At 32.4% G+C, this 13,846-nt stretch overlaps 1 non-coding gene across 1 annotated transcript; it reads right to left on the bottom strand.

The window, feature by feature from the left end:
* Positions 1 to 9,626: 9,626 nt before the first annotated feature.
* Positions 9,627 to 9,698, bottom strand: TRNAT-UGU (transfer RNA threonine (anticodon UGU)). The gene has a single exon. It is a non-coding gene; the product is annotated as a tRNA-Thr (tRNA).
* Positions 9,699 to 13,846: the final 4,148 nt, after the last annotated feature.

The following is a 13,846-nucleotide window of genomic DNA, read 5'->3' as shown; positions in this document are numbered from 1 at the left end:
CTCTTCTATGCAAATGCACAGTTTTGGGGAGAATTGCTTTAATGACTTTATTGGTGGAATCCACCTGTCCATTTTCTTGAGGATGATATGGAGTATACTTTCGATGTTTGATTTTGTATTCCTCCATTATCTTCTGTACCAACTTGGATGTGAATTGAGTACCTTGATCTGTTACAATTCCTCTTGGAACACCAAAACAAATAAAGATATCCTCAAAAAGAAATGAAACTACAACATTTTCAGTAGCAAAAATAAGTGCTTTAGCTTCTACCCATTTTGTAACATAATCAGTGCAAACAAGAATGTACCTTTTTTGTGTCGAAGGTGGATTGATTGGACCAACAAAATCTAGAGCCCATTTTACAAAAGACTCAATAAGTACTTGAGGTTGTAGAGGTGTCTCATCAGAAGGAACATATTTCCCCATCCTTTGACAACTATCACATCTCTTAACATACTCTCTCGCATCCTTAAAAAGGGAAGGACAATAGTATCCTAAGAGAATGACTTTGTAAGAAGTTCTTTCATCATCGAAGTGTCCTCCACATGGCTCATCATGACAAGCTTTCAATATCTCTGGTACTTCATATTCTCTCACACATCTTTGGATGATCAGATCTGGACGTGTTTTATACAATTCTTCATTTATCTATGAATAAGATGCACTAATTTGAATTACCTTCCTTTTTTCTCGAGGAGACAAGTATGATGGTAATTTTCATGTAGCCAAATAGTTAGCAATATGTGCAAACCATGGAGATTTAGTAGATATTGCAAAAATATATTCATCAAGAAAATTATCTTCTCCAAACATATCATTGTTATCATTTTGAATCCTTGATAAAAAGTCAGCAACTGTGCTTTGTTTTCTAGATCAATCCAAAATAGTAATGTTAAACTCTTGCAGCAACAAAAACCATCTAGTGATTCTGCCATTAGTGATTAATTTATTCATTAAGTATCTAATTGTAGAATGGTCAGTATGTACAAAAGTTTCATAGCCAGTAATATAATATATGAATTTATTGATGGCATAAACAAAAGCTAAAAATTCCTTCTCTTTGACAGTATAATTTAACTCTGCAATAGTCAAATTTTTACTGGTGTAATAAATGGCATATGGATTTAAGTTTTTTTTTCCTAGTACAGCTCCTAAATTTTTGTCTAAAGCATCAGTCGAAATGTGAAAAGGTGATTTCCAATTTGTTCCTCTAAGAATGTGTTCTTCAGAGATTTTCTCTTTTAATGACTCAAAGGCCTTTTGGCAATCAGAATTGCAATTGAATTCATAGTCGTTTGTGAGTAGTTTGAAAAGTGGAGATGTAATTTTTCTAAAGTTTTCTATAAACCTTCTATAATAACCAGTGAAACCAAGAAAACTTCTAACATCTCGTCGATAGGTTGGAATTGATAACTTAGAAATAACTTCTACTTTAGATGTATCCACTCTAATTCCATTTCTTAAAATATGGTGTCCTAAAGCAATTCCCTCAGTAAACATCATAAAACATTTCTCATGGCTTAATGAGATGTTTGTCTCTTTACATCTAGTGAGAACTTTTTCCAAAATTTTAAGAGATTCTTCAAAATAATTTCCATAAAATGTAAAATCATCCATATATACTTCCACACAATCATGATATAGATCAGAAAAAATGCCTAATACTTCTCTTTGGAATGTTTCATGAACATTACATAATCCAAAGGGAAGTACCCGGTAAGCATAAGTTCCCCATGGGTAGGTAAAGGTAGTTTTATCTTAGTCTTTTGGGGCTACTTGGATTTGGTTATGCCCACTAAAACCATATAAAAATGAAAAATATGTATTTCCTGCCAATGTATCTAAAACTTGATCTATGAAAGGAAGTGGAAAGTGATGTTTTAAAATGGCTTTATTCAATTCCCTATAATCAATACACACTCTCCATTTTCCATTCTTTTTAGGAACAATTACTAAGGGTGAAACCCACTGGCTGTCTGATATTGGATAGATGAAATTGACATTCAACAGTTTTTGTAGTTCTTCCTTAACAATCTCCCTTAGATTTGGATCCATTCTTCTTTGAGGTTGTTGAATAGGTTTAACATTTTCTTCAATGTAGATATGGTGTTTACAAGTATTAGGATCAATTCCCTTCATGTCAGTATATTCCCATGCATAAGAAGATGAATTTTCTTGTAACATATTTATTAATTCTTTCTTTTGAAATTCTTCCAAATTATTGTTGATATTCAAAGTTGTTCCCGGAAATATTTCAATTGTAGAATTGCCAAATTTTTCCATATATTGCAAGCATAATTGACGAGATGATAAATATTCAATATTTCATTGCTCTTGAAAACTCTGACTAGATTCACAATATGATGAAGATTCATTATTTTCCATTAAATTTAAAATTTGATCTTCTTCATCTAATTGTGAAGTAGCAAAGATTGGTCTTATATCAAAGTCATCATCTATCCATTCTTCATTTTCAACCTCTACTATTTTTTTTTTTTGTGGATATAGTGTGAATTTCTTTGTTGTACTCCCATAGAAATGAACATATCACCAGATATACAACTTATGAAAGCATCAGTTGTAGCTAGCCATGGTCTTCCTAGAATCAATGGATGTCCTCCTAAGTTATTCTTGGGTGTTAAAATCATAAAATCAACAGGGTATTCCCAAGAATCTAAGGATACATATATGTCTTCTAATACACCATTAGGTTTGATTACAGATCTATCTGCCAATTGTAATAGTGTAGGTGTATATTGAAGATTAGAAAGTTTTAATTGATTCATAGTTTGTTTACTCATGATATTTATGGTTGCTCCTAGATCAATCAATGTATTTGGGATCTCTACACCATTGATGTGTGTTTTCACAATGGGACTTCTTGGATCAAGATATTTTTGAATTGTTGTTTTACCCATCATGATATTTGCAATTTTTCCAACAAGTTGGATTCTTTTGATTTATTTTCTCTTTCTTCCAGGTCTTTTTATGCTCAAGTCCCTAATTGTTTTTGCGAAAATTGGTATTTCCTTAATGGATTAAAGTAAAGGAATATTTATGCAAACATTCTTTAGTTCATCTAACATGTTGTAATCAGGCAATAAAAAAAATTTCCTACCCCTTCATCAATTTTTAATCTTTCAGGGAAAGGTGGTTTTGAAACAGATACTGAATATTGTTCCATAATAGGATATGAGTTATTTGAATGTGTTTGAGTAACTCGTTTTCGAGTTTCTTCTTTTTTATTATTAAGAGACTTTTCTTATTCAGGGATCCTTTCTTTTTCACTTTCTTGAATAACAACTGAGAGGGACTTCTTTTCTAATATTCTACCATATCTAAGTTGAACATTATTTAAATCTAGTGGAGTTATCATGTAGGTTTGAAAATTTTGTCCTTCCATATTGTAAACAGGTTGTGAATTTTTATTATTATTTAGATTTGGAAGTGGTTGGGCAGGAAATTGATTTGGTCTTTGAGGAAATGGTAATTAAAGTTGTGGATTCACATTGTGAGGTTGAGTTTGTTCAACAGGCTGAGGATAATATTGTGGAGGAAAAGTAGGATATGATTGTTGAAATTGTCGAAATTGAGGATATTGAGGATATTGAGGGAATTTTCCATATGGATTTTGCCATCCTTTTGACCAAGGTTGTGGCCAAGATTACCAAGGCATTGGGGCAGTCCAATTACTTTGTGAAGATTGTGCAAATGGTTGAGTATTAAAACCTTAAGTTGTATTTGGTCATGGATTCTGCCAAGGTCTTTTAGCAATAGAACAGAGAGGATCTACCTGATTTGGTACTCCTTCTTCTTGATAAACAACTTTAAGTCCTGGTATTGAGGGACATTCTTTTGTATCATGATTTTCTGCACAAATAACACAAGTTTCTAGATTTAAATCAAGAGGACATTCTCTCAAGGCATGTTTCTTTCTGACTTAGCACAAAAAATGGACAATGCAACATTTTTAGCTTTTTGCTTGTTTTGTATTTTAAGGGTGTCAATTTGTTCACTAAGACTCCCTAAAATATATGTTTTAAAATTATCAAGAAAATTTCCTAATTCTTCCCTACTTATTGTCCCATCTACAGATTTATTAATCCTTTATAGAAGAGGATCTCTTGGATTTTTCCCGGTTCTTACTTTGCTTCTTGAAATGTGTATGCACAACTCACAAATTTCTCCTAGTGATAACTGAGAAATGTCTCCCTTACCCATTAGATTGAGAAGATCAATCCACTCATCTCTAATTGGTTTCAATAAGAGACCTTTCAAAGTCTCCTCATCTAGATTATTCATTTACATTGTAAGCAAATATTTCAACGAAATCTTCAAGATTTTCATCTTCTTTTTGTGTTATTTTAAAGACTTCATCTTTAATGTTATGGGGCATACAATAATCCTTATATTTCTCTAAGAATGTAGTTTTCATTTGTTCTCGTGTTCTTATGGAGTTTATTCCTAAACCCATAAACCATTTTAATGTTGCATATTTAAGGGTTGCAGGGAATAATTTCAACTTTTGAGCATCATGTAGATAATCATATGATCTACACAAGACTTCAAATTCAAAGAGAAATGTCTTTGGATATTCACTCCTTAATCCATGAAATTTTGGAAGGATAAAGGGTGAGATATTTTTCATTGTTACAGTTGTATCTTCATTGAGGATTGGAAATCCAAAGGGTTACGGATTTATATTCTCTCCTCTTCCTCTTCCTCCACCTCTTCCACCTCCTCTTCCACCCCCTCTTCCCCCTCCAATCCTAGGTTGTTCACCATTCAAATTATGTACCTCTCCTTCCCCTTCTCCAGCCATTGCAGATTCTTCAGAACTAATATAGGGTTCTGATTCTGGTTCTAAGATTGGGTTTTCAACCTCCCTTAGTTCCTCTGGTTCTTATATCAATGGTTTGAAGTAGGTTTCTTCTTCCTCTTCTTCAGTAGGAACTTCCAACTCTTGAGCTAAAATTTGTTGTCAAGTTGAAGATAGGAAAATTATTCATGTTGTTGGGGATATGGAATCTTCTTCTATTATGGCTTTTGTTAATGAAGTTGGTGAATCTCTAGGTTGGATTTCAGATCTTAATACCTCAGGAAGTTTATGTTGGCCTGCTATGGATGGAATTTGAGTTTGTGTGGGTGGTGTGGCACTACGAGGTCGTGGTGGAGTAAGTGATGTTGTTGGAATTAAGCTCTTTCCTCTACCTACAAATCTACCCCTAGAGTCTCTTTCCCTATGCATATCATGTTCTTTTTTTTTTAATCAAGACTTCTATTTACACTTCCCCGACAATGGCACCAAAATGTTTAGTCAATTCAATGTTCTTAAATTGCTTACATAAATTATCGATTGAAGTTGGTAAACTTGTGAAGTGCAAGTGCACTATATATGCTAGAAGCCTTTTTGAGTTTATTAAGATAATGATTGTGTTTGTTTTAATGATTTTCTTTATTCCTATGTTCCTAATGAAATTGAAGATTTACAATTAAATTCCTACAATCAACTCTTGAAAAGGAAAGTAAGACAAGCTATCATGATCCTATTTAACTGATTGTTGTTAGTTTCAAAAGAATTACTACGCAAGGTGATGGAAAAGAAAAACTACTTCTTCAAGATCAATTGTGTTTTTGAAAAAAAAGAAAGTTATTCTAGAATCTATAACTAAACTACTTATTTTCTAGAAAGACAATTATTTCTTCTCTTCAAAGGATCACTTCTATTCAACAATAAATTTATAAAGCAATCTACGTTAAGATCGACACACTGCAATTAAAAATTTTACTTGAAGTAATAAAAAAAAGCATAAGGAATGCAATCTAATCAAACATTTTTGCTATGAAAAGAAGAGGATTATGTACATAATCCTATTTTAGAAAGCATACAAATGATTGAAAGATAACAAACGAAACATTGTAAACAATTAATTACAAAAAGATTGAAGTTGTGATAACGAAATTCAGGAAATAACAAAAACGAAATGAACATAGCTAAAAATAAAAGAAAGAACCTCGACTGTCTGCAGAGTCCATGCACAAAAAAAACAGGTTTTAAGAATTTAATTCAACAGCTAACTGTGCATGAGATTGATGAGAATACTTCTTCAATTAAGAAGAACAGAGTTATGAAACTTTAGACCGTCAATTAAAGATTACATATATGTGTCCCGTCTTTCTATTTATAGAGTTATATATATAGAATTCATGCTTAATGGATTTAGACTTTTATGCCTTCAAAACATAAAACAATCCTAATCTGCATTCTAATCTTATAACAGAGAAATAACGTTTCTCAACAATTTTCTATTTGGAAAGAAAAACAGAGAGTCATGATCTATTTGAACTCTCGCTGCTCTGTTTATCCACGTATTAGCCTGCTTCTTTGACTGCTCCACTAGGTGATTTCCTTAATGATTTGGCTCAGACAAATAGGAGAAGATCCATGAGGAGATCAATCCCCATATACCCATGTGCTTCTTTGCTTGGATGGCGTACTAGAATATGGAAAACTATGGAGATAGCTGCGGAATCATGAAACAGATGCAGAATTGTGTTAATTCTGTAGCTATTACAATTTTTTAACTTAATAATAAGGCGCATTAATAAATATGAAAAATAAGACATCTGAGTACCTTACCATGTCAAACTCTATAGTTTACTGTTTATTTGAGTTGATAGAAATGATAAAAAGAGGAAATTTGGATGGAAATGGTGTCAAAAACAAAACAGTCGTGAGACTCTACAATGGACACTCGGCCTATTCTGAGGACCAAACAAAACAGAATGATTAGAAAAGAGTGCAAGTAGGATTATATAGGTGCAAGAAAATGAGAGAGGAATGTTAGGTTTGCTACAAAACGATGAGTTAGAGTTCAATAGTGTAACATACCCCCTCAGCCTACTTTAAGAATTACTTACTAGGCTCTCATTCTTTAAATTTTCATCAGTTAAGGTTAAGATTCAACCGCAACACAAATAATATTAGTCCAAAATTACATGAACAAATATTATTCATGCAACTATACTCATATTCTTAACAATTGAACAACATCAAAGTAATGAACCATAATACTACATACTCCTTCAATGCTTTAATAGATCCACAACGTGGACTTTTAGATTCATTTATAAGACTTATATATCAGATCAACCCTTAAGCATAATTTACAATTTGGAGAAAGGAATTAGTCATGGCATGCAACCAATAAAATTCTTCGTTGACTCCACACAAGCATTAATGGAACATTATCTTGAGTCTATTGTAGCTAGCATGGCCATGAATCATGATCATAGTCCTACAAGCATAGTCAAAAGTGTTACTGACATAACTCTTATGAAACACGCAGAAATAGCTAAACTAGCCTCATTGAATGCAATTCCTATGACACATAATGCATGGCATAATTAATTTGTACCATGGACTATACAATTTAAAGCATTACGCCATAACTATTCCACATGCACCAATGTCTCATGCATAAATATTTGCCAACTTAAAACAAAGATATCACATAAGGTTAAAGGCGTACTATGTTCCTTCACTAAATTTAATGGTGATCAAATTTAGATTCAATAGATATCCCACACATCCGTATATGATCATCTCATAAACAAAGTTAGTATAGATAATTCTACTTATGCATGCAGATTCTACCATGAGAAACATGTGCTAGATAGCTCCTTGACCCAAGTATTGACAACTACCTATTATGCTTCCATTACTAACTCTACACTTGAATGCAATAAGAGTCACATGCATAAGAATTCAATCATTCTCATAATAAAGATAACACAAACATCTATACATCTGAGTTGAACGGTTCTACAACATAAAAAGTAAGGAGTACACATACAATATATCCCATGCAAGTGAAGCCAACTAGGTTAGAAGAAAGAACACCACTTGGAAAAGTGAGCACCACCACCCAACCTAGAACTAACTCTTCCAGTTCACCCCCGAGCCGAGAGTTCTTGTCATGGATCAACTGCCTCCTGTTGATCTCGATAATGGGTATTTAATACCCTCTTTCATGATATGGTTTCCATTAGCAACGTCCCACTTTTATGGATCTTTTTTATCCATTTGCCTAGGATTTTCTCATAAAAGCTTGCCTTTCTCTCCCGCAAGGCTTTTCCTCATAAAAGTTTGCCTTTCTCTCCCGCCAAGTTTTTATGTTTTTCTCAATGGATATTTATCTTCAATCCATCCAGCTTATCTAGAATTGAATCTAGAAGCTTTATGAAGAAAGAATTATCCCTTCCCATTCACCAATGGGATTTGGTAAGAATCTCATCTCTTGGTGTCTCGTTTTTCCAAGTGATTAATTATTTTATTTATTTCATACAGTATTTACTTTTTTTGTTACACATCAGAGCTAGCTTTTCTCTACTTAGGTTTGCAAAGTTTTACACACAAGGGAAGGGTGTTACAAATAGAGAATTAAACCAAAAGATAAATGTTGGAGAAAAATATATTTATATATAACAATTGAAAATGAACCACATTAGATGGTTCAAAACGTAAACGCAAAACTAATGATGTAATTTATCGAAAAGACATTTACAATAATAATATAGATCAAAGAACTCTGAAATCAAAAATTTAAAATTTCAATATATAAAATTCAATTTAAGAAACAAAAAACCAAAAAAACAAAAACAAAAATTAGTAATTAATTAAAATAAATGCTTAGAGTGAATAATTCAAATAAATAGGTCATGAAAGAATGGGGTAATAGAGAGTTGAATCTAAGAATGTGGGGAATTGTATACTTGGGGATAAATCAAAGATAAAGAAAAAATAATTAGATTGATGATAAAATGTTAGGGAGAGAGCACAAATAATAAAAGAAATGAAAGAGAAGGAAAGTAAACCAAGTTAAAGAGGAAATTATATTGATATCAAGGTGAGGGGAAGGCGGGAGATCAAAGATTAAGGTTATGGATTAGAGGTTTTTGGATAATTTGGGTGGAATAAAAGAGAGGGTGATAATTTTAGCTTAGTCAAAGCATATAAGGTAATTAAATTTGAAGGAGTTTTACTTAGGTCAAATTTAAAAAGCCATTATGATAAGGATTGGCTATGTATTCTTTTCAAACAAGCTTTTATAGATTTATGGATTTGGCCAATATAATATTTTTAACAAGAGCATGGAATTTTATAAACTCCGGCCAATGGATCCAATTTATTTTTGATAAAATTGAATAATTATTGTAGTGTTTTGAACCGTTTAAATTATTTAGTATAAAAAATTATTTTAGTGTGTTGAAGAGTTTAAATTGTTTAGTATAAAAAACTATTTAGTAGAAATATGTAGTTTTTTATTTATTAAAAAAATAAATTCATATATTTGATGCTAACACTTGCGGTAACATTTAAATACGCATCTTGCCACGGCGCAGGATCGAATTGCGGACCTTTGCGCTTTATATGGAAAATTATGAAAAAGAATAAATTTATTTATTATATAACTGGGCAGAAGTATAATAAAAAAAATTGTTGCCGCATGAAGTATTTGAAGACCTTCGGTTGTTTCTACCAAAAGTTTCGAAAAATTGGGAACCTACCCAAATCCATTGCCTCCACGGAGGATCGAAAAATTGGGAACCTACCCAAATACATTGCCTCCACGCAGGATCGAACTGCGGACCTTCAGTTTACAAGACTGACACTCTACCACTGAGCTATAAAGCCAACTTACCAAATATTTTTTTCATAGTAATATACGTTTCAGTATGTTTTCCTTCCTTTATAATATCAAGCATTTTGCACAGTTCAATAACTATAAATGCAAATATCTAATGTTTGAAGCTGGTGATTTATTTTGTAGAAAAATTATAATTAAAATGTTAAAGGATTGGATGCAAGTGGTGATGAGCCCAGGGAAGTTGGGATTGGCACAATGGCATGAGAGGTTGAATGGTGTGAGGGGAGGAGAAAGATTAACATATAAAGAAAAATGCTAGAGTTTTATAATACCATTGAATTTTATTCTTTTATACCATGTTGTTTTGTTTTTCTATGTTATTAAAGCTTTTATGTTTTGTTTTTCTATGTTATTAAAGCTTTTATGGTTTAGTAAATTAATAATTTTTTGAATTGAAAGGAGGGGAGACAAAATGAGGAAAAGTGTTTGATAATTATAAATTAATCTCTTAAGAGCCGCTTATGACATGAATTATTTATAAAATTAACTATAAATTAATTAACTTATTTAAAAATGTAATTTCTATAGATAAAAATATATAGATATAAAATTTATTTAATTATGAAGATGCAATTTATTATCTTAAATTAAATATATAAATTTAATTTTTAAGTAATTATTGAGATGGAATTTATTGTCCTATAATAGAACATAATTCATGTGTTCATAATTTAAAGGTAAGTGTAACAAGTTCTATTAATAAAAAACACATCATAAAGGAAAATTGACTTTAGTCATTTACTCAAATGAATCAACTTACATTTTGAGTGTTGTTAAAGTTTTTTTTTTTTTTTTAAACATAAATTTATTAATATCTTTTCTTGTATTTCTGCCTTTTTTTTTGTGAAATTAATTTTATTGATTTTCAAAATACTACATTTATTGAGACTTGATGCAAGCCACTGGTCTGTCATTGGGGAAACCACGCCAATGATAGTGCATCGAGCTCTTAGTCCTTGAAATGTGCATATTCAAAGTTTTATAAAGAAAACTCTCAAAACATAGCCATAGGTTGAGTAAACTAAGGGTTTATAATTGACTGAACTTGCCTACGTTGTGAAGTACATTATAATTAGAAACTAGAGAAGCTAAAATCTTGTAAGATTTTAGCAATTACAAAGATTCTAAGGGCTCCAACCTAATAGGGGTCTCTCCAACTTGACTATTTGCATTGGGACCTACTCATGGTGCAATGTTGGCTTCAATTCATTCCATGTAGTGGCCCAAGTATTGCATCTACAATTTCATTTCATCTAGTATTAGAAAATTTTCATCTTTTGTATCATTTTTGTCGAGCAAAACTTATCCACGTTATACGAGTAATGAAATGAAACGCAAGAAAATAAATGGAACAATCACAACTAAATATAGCAAAGAGCACAATAATATAGTGAAAACCCAGCTTTTATTAATAAATGAAACAATAGATATTGTAGAAACCAAAATGACTAGAATGGTGGCAGCTATCTTTGAACATAAATAGATGACAATTACACGCATTCACAGAGGTTGTTAAAAGAGATAAAAAGAATGACATTTTAACATAAGTAAATAACCCAAAAGGTCTAAAACCCTAACTATAAAAGATGAAACGAAAAAAGGTTTGTGGACCTCGAGGTGGATAGTTGGTACATCAACTTCCCGGGGGTGCAACATTTGTGTGTAATATCTGTTTGGGGCACACGATGGCTCATTAGAAAGAACTATCAGAGAAATACAAATTTTAACAAGGGCCAAGAATGCCATGACAATTCATTTAGGGCCTCAAAATGGCCCTGGAAATTTGGGACCCAAAAATCATAGAAAATTTGTCAAGAAGATAGATAATCATTGAGATAGTGGAAGTGTCGAGTGGCCACTGATATCCACCTGAAGCAATCCTCCCCCATTAGCAAGGAATAGTCTCCATTGTGTCAATTTCTCTCATCACATGGGGAAACTTATGTTGAATTTTTCTCCCAGCGAGCCACTTGCCTTGGTGAAGAAGCTACCCTACTTTGACAACCCAGTAGAGTTGTATGTGTTGCTAGCAAGTATCCTCTGTTTAAGTGTCCATGGTCTGATCCACTATAGCCTTATTCAATGTAGTCACAACCTAGTTCTATGGGGGGCAATTTCTCAGCTACTTCCAAGGTGTCCAACAAAGGTAAAACATACGGTCAAAGCAACTCCACATTAAATGATGGGTGCAAGATCAGGAAAGGGGGAATACTCAATTCATAAGAATGTTCAAAAACATCCTTTATGATTGTGTACGACCCCTATTAGAATGATTTGACCTTCCTATGGGGGCATGTGAGGCAGTTTTTCTATAAATATAACCACACCTTTTCATCAACTTGAAACTTAGGTGGAATTGTAACATCCCTGATGCCTTAATGCTTGATTAAGGATATGAGGTATCAAAATTTTTCTTCTTCACGAGCTTAGAAATTGGCTTTGATACCACTTTGTAACATACCAAACCCCCTAATCCTTCATTAGGTTTGTGTGGCATCACATTTTCTGTAAATCATTTTATCAAACAATTCCCACATATTGCCTAATTACCATCCACAAAACCACATTTTGATGGGGCATCTCATCAAATAGTTTGTATGCATTGTTTATTTATCTCAAGCCCCAATCTTCCACAAAGTATATCTTGGGAATTATAGAGGACCGAAATATGAATTTTCTATCATAGGTACCTTCAATTATTTTCTTTGTCTCATATAAGTTTCATAATCTAGATCCTCTGAGAAAGAATGTGAAGCTAACCTATTTTAAGTATGATTTCAGGAGCATTTAGGAGATCCAGATTCCTTAAGGCATATCTCCAAAGTATAGTGAACCAAGATATGAAATATCTACAAGACTTTCATGAAGAGTCAATATTTCCCTTAATTATGGTCCAAGTTTTAGCCTCTAAAATTGCCTAGAAGAAAATTTATAGTGAAAATAACCTTATTTCGGGAGCATTCATGAAGCTCAATTTTCTTAGAGAATACTTTTGAAAATATAGAGAATCAAGATCTGAAAATTGAACCAGATGATCAATGGGTTTCCCCTCACTATGGTCCAAGTTTCAGCCTCTGGAACCTCCCAAAAGAGAAGTTTTAGCGAAAATTCCAGTATGAACTATTTGAAGAAGCATTCAAAAATCTCGACTTCCTCAAATCATATATATGAAACTATAGTGAATCAAGGTATGAAAATTGAACTAGATGATCAGTGGGGATTACCCTCACTGTGGTCTAATTTTTAACCTTTGGAACCTCCCAAAAGAGAATTTATACCAAAAAATCCAAGAAGGCTTGCTTGGAAAAGCATTTAAGAAGCTCGACTACCTCAGATCATATATGTGAATATAGAAAACCAAGATCTAAAAATTAAACCAAATGATTAGCAGGATTTCCCCTCAGTTTGATCCAATTTTCAGATTTTGTAACCTCCTAGAAGAAAAATTTAGAGCGCAAATTCCAAGATGACATGTTTACCCCATAAATGACATTTTGGGCTTCCACCATTAAACTCCATGAAATCACTTATAGCATGTAGAGGAAATTAAAGAAAATGTAGCATGCAATTATTTAGGAAAGAATGCAATTAATAGGGAAGGCATGCAGGTACCCAAAATTATCATGCATCCCAATTCATTTAAATTTCATATCCAACTGATTTCAAACCCACTGGTCCAGACTTTACTACCATAACTAGCACAATTATCATAAATAAAATAATATTACAACAATAATAATTCTTTCATATCACTAAATCATTCATGAAAGAAATATCAATAACACAAAAATAAACATATATCTATTGTAACAAAAAAAAATTGGGACTGAAGTAGGGTGAGCCGTGCTCCACCCCACCTTAGTCTCAATTTTGATACAATTTTTCTCATATTTGGCCATCCCCTTACCAGATCTTAATGCCTTGAGGAGAAACTAAACTCAAGGATTTAGTACACAATTTTCAAATGATATTTCACACAAAAACTAAAGGCCACTATCCTTCACCCAAAGGAAAAACTCAATCTCTGTCACATAGGTTGTCACTCATTGCTCTTAACTAGTCATAAGGTCTAAACCTCTCTGAGTTTTTCCACCATTTCTCTTGCCAAATTGAATTTCCGAGTGAGAGAATATGA

The sequence above is a fragment of the Pinus tabuliformis genome, chromosome 3_2 (assembly GCF_031772625.1).
Source record: "Pinus tabuliformis cultivar Carrire ecotype Pingquan chromosome 3_2, CPIR1, whole genome shotgun sequence".
In the NCBI taxonomy this organism is placed as follows: Eukaryota; Viridiplantae; Streptophyta; class Pinopsida; order Pinales; family Pinaceae; genus Pinus; species Pinus tabuliformis.
Note: the sequence above shows the minus strand (reverse complement) of the source record. Positions and strands in the feature narration are given on the sequence as shown.